Source organism: Ursus maritimus (genome assembly GCF_017311325.1).
Source record: "Ursus maritimus isolate PB19 chromosome X unlocalized genomic scaffold, ASM1731132v1 scaffold_X1, whole genome shotgun sequence".
Lineage (NCBI taxonomy): Eukaryota > Metazoa > Chordata > Mammalia > Carnivora > Ursidae > Ursus > Ursus maritimus.
In genome coordinates, this window is record NW_024423319.1 from 110,950,413 (window position 1) to 110,958,050 (window position 7,638).

Consider the following 7,638-nt stretch of genomic DNA (forward strand, 5'->3'; position numbering starts at 1 on the left):
TCACCCTTGTCTCTCACCTCTTCTTTCATCTACCTTTCCAAAAGTTCCCAACAGATGGTTTTCAGGTTCGCCCATATTGATTTTGCTTCATGCAGAAATGTGCCCGAGCATCTCCCTCAGTGCAGACCTCTTGGCTAATACAACGTGGGGGTCGGTGTATTTGCGCATATGCCCTCGGAGCACAATTCTCTTGCCTAACGTAGAATCGGTGTCACACACATTGCATTGATCTTCACAGAGGAAGGAAATAAGGAGAAAATTTCAATGTGGTCTTATTATCAGCCATTTTAAACATTGAAAATTCCCCCTTAGTGATACACTTCCAGGGTGGGGCAAATTTGGATTTCTTTTGAGTCAAGACTATAAACAGAAAATTCCTCACTCCTGGGTTGAAGGCCACCACAGATCAACTTACTGTTTGAAAATCTACAGATTCTCCCATCAAATTGGCTCAGATTCTGAGCAGACTTGAAGATTTCCATGCTGTCATTTTTAAGGAAAGTTCGAATAATGGAAGACCAAAACTCAAATGATTTGCTTGCGTCCGTCTTCTTTTCTTTTTTTTTTAAAAGATTTTATTTATTTATTTAACACAGATAGAGACAGCCAGCGAGAGAGGGAACACAAGCAGGGGGAGTGGGAGAGGAAGAAGCAGGCTCGTAGCGGAGGAGCCTGATGTGGGGCTCGATCCCATAACACCGGGATCACACCCTGAGCCGAAGGCAGACGCTTAACCGCTGTGCCACCCAGGCGCCTCCCGTCTTCTTTTCTGAGAGGAATGCTGGCCTAGGCTTCTCATCAAAATGTAATCCCCCAAGAAGTACTTCTTTTCTCACCTCTGTTTGGAAAGAATGGTATACAAAATAGAAATTTCAAGATTTATCTATTTATTTTAGAGAGAGAGTGAGCACGAGTGGGAGGGGCATAGGGAGAGGGAGAGAGAAATTCAAGCAGACCCCCTGCTGAGCAGAGCCTCACACAGGGCTTGATTACATGATCCCAAGATCATGACCTGAGCCAAAACCAAGAGTTGGACACTCAACTGACTGTGCCACCCAGGCGCCCCCACAAAATAGACTTTTAAGCAACTTAAATTCACAAGCTTTTATGTTTTTCTGTCCATCTCTTCCCTTCCCCTACTCACACAATGGAATATACTGTAAATAAACAGTTCTAAAATGAAGTTTCCATCATGTCATATCACTACCCAAATACATTCAATGACTTCCAGTTCCCTACAGGATAAATTTCAAAATCTTCAGACAGGCCTTAGAATCCTTCTAAATATATTTTCCACTTTTCCCTGCAGAATAAGGTACCACCTTCCTCATATCAACTCCCTTCTCTTCTACGTATCTAAAATCCTTCAGAGAAATGGTTCTCAAATGCGGTCTCTAGACCAGCACCGTCCACATCACCTGGTAACTTGTCATAAATGCAGATGCTTAGTTCTCACCACAGACCTTGGGAATCGGAATTTCTGGGGAGTGATTTAACAATCTGATTTAATAGTCCATGTGGTTCTGGTGTATATTCAAGTTTGAGAATACTTTTTAGCTCAGATTGCACCTCTTTCTGGATGCTTCCCTGATCATCATAGCTTTGATTGAAGCTATTGAGATGTTTCCATATTTGTCCATTTCATTTGGTAATCACCATGTACAGCCTTCCCCAAGGTAAGCTACTGTTTAAGGAAGCCTAGGATGATTCCCATTCCTTCCTTTCTAATCTACCACAGGCCCTGGCACAAACATCAAGTCAGCAGTTGTTGATTGGCTGAGGTTAGATGGCTAAGCAGAGTTCATATGTTTTGGTGGTATCTTTCTAGCTGAGTCTGCAAGAAAGACGTATCCTTCCACAACTTACCCTTTGGTTCCCCTGACATAAACAGAATACTAGGACAGATAGCTCATGGCCTTAACTCTTTTAGTACTTCTTGAAGCTTAATAATTGGAGACACTAAAAATCAGTGATATAGACCATTGATGTGTCAAGTACCAATGACTAAAGCAGGTCCCAGAAAAACCTTGATTGTGTAAACTTTCTTGGTCCAGTTCAGGCTATTTAAGACAAAGAGGCCCTTAATGGTAAGTCAGAAAGATCAATCTGATCAACCAGTAGGACCCTGTGGCTCTCCACCCACCCCCACCCTACTCCCCAGGGAAAGTGACCCTTCTCATCATGGAGGGCAGCATGGTCAAATGTCATGAGAGCTAGCTCATCCTCTCTTAAGGTCCACTGGTAAAGTGAGAACCCCATCCTTTCAATACCGTCTTCCTTTATAATTTTCTCCCTTTCCTGCCCACCATGAACACCACATTTTGACATTTTCATCTACAAAACAAACTGCTCTTAAATGTCATGTTGCTGAAAGAGAAGTTAAGCAACCAAGTTGCTAGGAGCCTTGCGAGAACAGAGGGAGACACTTCTTTATAAGATACTTCTGGGCAAAAAAGGGGTTTAATGATTTTTATTCTGTGACTCTACGCTGGCCTGGGGTATTTCAACAGGATTTGTAGTTAGTGCTCATAAACCATTCTGAGATTCCAACTCCCCTTCGAGAAGTGAGATCCAAAGCTTTATTGATCCAGACACCTGTATCAGTAAAAATATTTGGGGGCATGAATCACCAAAATAGATATATTTGTTTCTAAATTATATTTGTATGCTACTGCTCTAATGTATTGTGTACATAATAAATCACATACAAAAAATACATTTTGAAAGGGTGGGAAAAAGATAAAATGAATAATATGTTTTAAAGTTTTTCCAACCGTGATGGCTTCCTACTATAATTATCTAACAGCTCAAGAGACCATAAGCAGTCACAAAAAGGTTAATCGTGGTGGCAGACACTGTTAGTGCCCAGCCCAGAACCCCTTGGCCCTTCCTAGCAGTCATCTGCAGAAGGTTCCTGTACAAGTAACAGCTTCCTATGTCCTCATGAAAGCATTCTTGGACTATTAAAGTGTAGTCAGTATGTATGAGAGAGACCAGAGTACAAGGGACCTAACATACCCCAGAAATGACTCTTAACCAATGAGGGACAAGAGTCAGTGGATAAACACTCCAACTTCCTTGCACCTCAGAGGGACAGTGTTGTTCCACACAGCCCCTCAGAGGGTCCTGGGTGCCCACAGCTTTCCTGACTTTGTACGTCACTTCCCTACTCCCACTGTGTTTCCTGGAATCACCTCCCAAATAAGATACTTGCATCTAAATCCTTGTCTTGGGGTCTGTTTGGGGGGAACTCCAAACTAAAATAATTATTAATAACATATTTCTTGATAACTTCTATTTTTAAGTAATCTGATTTGAATTCATTATTTTACATAACATGGCTGATGCTGAGCTACTACTAGGGCGGCAGAATTGTTACTGCTGCCATTTCTCTTAGACTTTTGTGAGCTTGCGTTAATGGTCATATCTTGATCTGGGATTTCTTTGCAGGGATTCTTTAAGCTACTTGCCAAATCTGAGAGAGTTATTAGTTCAAACTGGGTAACATAATTTGCCATGCCACCTAATCAGGAACATATCAATGGTAATACTTTGCAGTATGCTGAAAGAAATGATCACGTGAAGGCTCCATTGTCAGCTATTCCCAGCATGGAACATTCACTCCTTCCTCCAGGATACCTTGAAAAACAGGGCCCTCTCATACAGACTGACAGAGGGACTGGTGGTGATCTTTAAATAAGAGTAAAACCAAATCTGTCTATCTACTGATTCTGACATTTGCTCCCTACACCTCAGAGTATTATCTCACTCACCCCTGGGGTGTGACCACTGCTCCAGAGAACCCAAAGCCATGTTGAAACAGCCAAAGCCAAGTGGAGGATTGAAGGCAATGAACAATGTACTATCTCACAGAGAATCACTTACCACTGGCAGCAGAGAGGTTTGGTAAGGGTGGGCAACATTTCTCTGAATTGATGTCCATGAGCCCCTAGGTTCTTGACTTTTGCATCTGAAGGAAGAAAGAGGAGGTTGTTGGGTTTTTTTTTAAGATTTTATTTATTTATTTATTGTCAGAGAGAGAGAGAGAGAAAACACAAGCAGGGGGAGGGGCAGGCAGAGGGAGAAGCAGGCTCCCTGCTGAGCAAGGAGCCCAATGCCGGACTCAGTCCCAGGACCCTGAGATCATGACCTGAGCCAAAGGCAGGCGCTTAACTGACGGAGCCACCCAGGTGCCCCAAAAGAGAAGTTTGATGCATGTTTGATGCACAGGTAGAGAAGGGTGGAGAATTGGAAATGAGGACAAGAGAGTAGAAGGCAAGACTGTTGTTCTTGCCTGGTTCGATACAATGGATTTGAGCATCGATGGAGAAAGGTATTATTGAGATCTAACATGGAAGAAACTATTTTATGAGGCATTCTGATGAGACTGAACGCCCATATTTTTGCTTTGGGCTCGGGTGATAAATACCACAAAGCGGAGAAGAGAGACATTCTCTAGACTGCTGCCCCCCAGTGAATATTTCTGTGCTACCACATCATGGACCATTTAGAGAGCATGGCAAGAGAGTATACTCAGTGGGGAAATTGAAGTTCTTACCCTCAGCAGCAACACTGGGAAGAGACCCTCACTCCACTTTTGAGTAGGTGACACTGCAAGGGGAAGCCATTACAGGAGAGGAGAAAAATTTGATCACAGTGGATGTGTGGAGGCTGCAGCTGCCATACTGGTTCATGAGCTATACTTGGTTGGGAGGGGGCTTTTCCAGAAAGCTGTCTGTTCGGGTTGCTATAACAAAAATACCGTAAACTGGGTGGCTTATAAACAAACATTTATTTCTCACAATTCTGGAGGCTGGAAGTCCAAGATCAGAATGGCAACATGATTGGGTTCTGAAGATCCACTTCCAAGTTGCAGACTGCTGATTTCTTGTTGTACCCTCACATGCTAGAAGGGGTAAGGAACTCTGTGAGGTCTCTTTTATAAGGGCACTAATCCCAGTCGTGAGGGCTCTACCCTTATGACCTAATCATCTCCCATAAGCCACCACTTCCTAATACCATCATCTTGGGGGGTAGGATTTCAATATATGAATTTGGGGGAGAAGGGGCACAAATTTCAGACCGTAGCACTGGTGACTCTGGATAAGCAGGTGGAGTTAAGATCCAGGAAGTTTGGATTAATTTGACTCATGCATATCCCCCAGGAGACATTTGGGTTGCAATAATAATTTGGGATTTTTAAATTATCAAATAAGCAAATGATTATTTAACATCAAATAATTATTTCTCCAGTTTGCCTTGGCACCGCAGAGCCAGCCATATTGCAGATAAAACATCAATGGCTTTTTCCCTGTTCACTTCACATGAGGGCAGTTTTTGGTGCAGGGGAATATTCTGAAGCATTTGCTGATGATCTTATATTGAGAAACAAATGAGGAGAACTAATAATATTAGTGCTTCTAGGCAGGTTTGCAAGGGCAGATTTGCTTCCTGTTGCCCCAACTTGCAGGATTATAGATGTTAGAACCTGTCCTATTAATGAGTGCATCGCTTCTCTTGGTGAAATCATTTGTACATCATATTTTGTGGCTCTGACCCTTAGATTCTTTCGAGTAATACTTATACTATTGGATGAATTCATGCACCTGTAATTTATAAACCTGATCATTCGTACTCAAATCCTTGCCATCTCACCTGCTCATAGAGTCATGGTTTAATAGCTCAGCTGTGACTTGAGGTCTCAAATTACCAAAGCATCATAACTTTTACCACAAATACTATAAGACGTGCAGGAGGAAGCTAAGACCCTTGAAACCAGTTGCACCTCAGGCAGGAGTGTCAGCTAACTGCAAGACAGACACTTTTGGAAGCTTGGTTCACTTTTTCCGGATGCTGGGAGGCCATTTCATGTGCTGGAGGAAATTTGGGATAGGTGAGATGGTATCCCAACATCTTGAAAGTGTTAAGAGATTTTTCCAAAGATACCTTAATCTATTTCCAGTGAGTAGTTTCCCATGGCTCAATACAACAAATAATCACGGCCCAATTGCACTTGCCAAAATACATAAACTCTCTGTATTGGGTAGTGAATTTCATCCAGAATGCTATCTGCAGTTTGGTTTCATTTGGAGATAGTTTTCCTGGAGGATCTTTGGGGGAAGGAAGTCTCTTGTCTTCAGTTTCTTTAAAAACAAATTGCTCTCTGGAAAAAGACTCCTAAATATTATAAATTTATATATATATATACACACACACACACACACACACACACACACACATATTTGAGTCTTTCATTAGATTTCTAAAAATTGAACCTGAAAAAGGCAGAGATGTAGATATCATTATATAGAGGGATCTAATGAAAGACTGAAACACATTTAATCGGGAAGTTGTCAGCCTTTATCTGGAATCCTGCATGTACTATTGGGAACAAAGGTTTAGCTTATATGAAAGTGATCATGAGCAAAAGAAACTTGGAGAAATGTGAAATATTAGAAATTGTCACAGATAAATTTGAGAAATCAGACACTTAAAGAAAGACATAAGAATCGGTTTTACAGACTTATCTAAATGCCAGTTATAATTTAATAGTCTCCTTCTAAGAGTAAGCACTCCATTGGTAATTATTATCTTGAAATGAATTCATGAACATTAAACCCCCTCCATGCAGGATGCTAAAGAGACAATTAATAACAGACATTTAATACTAGTCAAATTTAGTAAACATTTGTTTCTTTTGAGACTTTCTGTTCATTTGCCAGATAGGCAAAAGGTACTTGGCTATTGTAGTATATCTTCTAGAAAATGTTGTGTTTGGAGTTTAAAAGCAGCACCCTGGGAAACAGTGTGCTGTTACCATGGTCTTGGAATGTCATAATCCTGAATTCTGCAACTATCCTGCAGCCAAATGCCAAAGCAATTTTGGGCAAGCAACCTAATGCTTCAGATCCTCTGGTTTCTAATCCCATCATAAAGCAAATATAATAATAACCTCTCTCAGCTTCTTAACACTCTTTCCACCCTTGGCTTCCAGGCTGTTCTCCACAATCTTTCTGATCTCTCTTTTTACTTTGCTCATTCTCAGTGGCATAGCTAGTATATTAGACACCTGGAGCAGATCATTTTTTTAAATACCCTTTATTTTTATGCCAAAATTATTTCTAGTAACAATCATATAATAATCAGAATGATACTTTCTTCAATTGTTCTTTAGTTTTAAAATAAATAAAAATTAGAAAGAAATTTTGTTTTGGACAAGATGGCTTAGACCCATTTCTCCCTGCTCCCCCCTGCCAAGTACAACTATAAACCCTGGAAAAAACTCAAGGGGCAACCAAAGGACACTCTGGAAGGTGGGAAGAGAAAGGCAAGCTGGTTTGGGATCCTAGGACTATAGGAACAACACAGCAGCAGGATGCCTTACATCTCCCTCTCCCCTCCCCGCCCAACAGAAGAAGGCAACCCACGCCTGGCATTTTCAGACGTTCAACCTCGCAACACAGGGTAGCCCAGGTGGGCTCGTTTCTTCACCAGATCAAACAGTAGGCCTTCTAACAACACCAGGTGATCCTGATAGTGCTGGCAAGGGGGGCTGATTAGGAGCTCCGCTAAAAGCAAGCAGCTAAAGGAAATGCTCTCCTCCTTTGCCAGACCTGAGCCTCCTCCCTTGCCAGGAGA

General features: G+C 41.7%; 1 long non-coding RNA gene across 3 annotated transcripts in view; it reads right to left on the reverse strand.

Moving 5' to 3' along the window:
• Positions 1–682: 682 nt before the first annotated feature.
• Positions 683–7,638, reverse strand: part of LOC103668157 — a 30,994-nt gene continuing 24,038 nt past the window's right edge. For 2 of the 3 annotated variants that reach the window (XR_005835717.1, XR_005835716.1), the window contains 2 exons: positions 3,886–3,970; positions 683–838 (listed from right to left, as the gene is read on the reverse strand). This is a non-coding gene — a long non-coding RNA (uncharacterized LOC103668157). Of the gene's footprint in view, positions 839–3,885; positions 3,971–4,802; positions 4,955–7,638 lie in introns of those variants that run through there. The other variant, XR_569948.2, reaches the window with a different exon arrangement.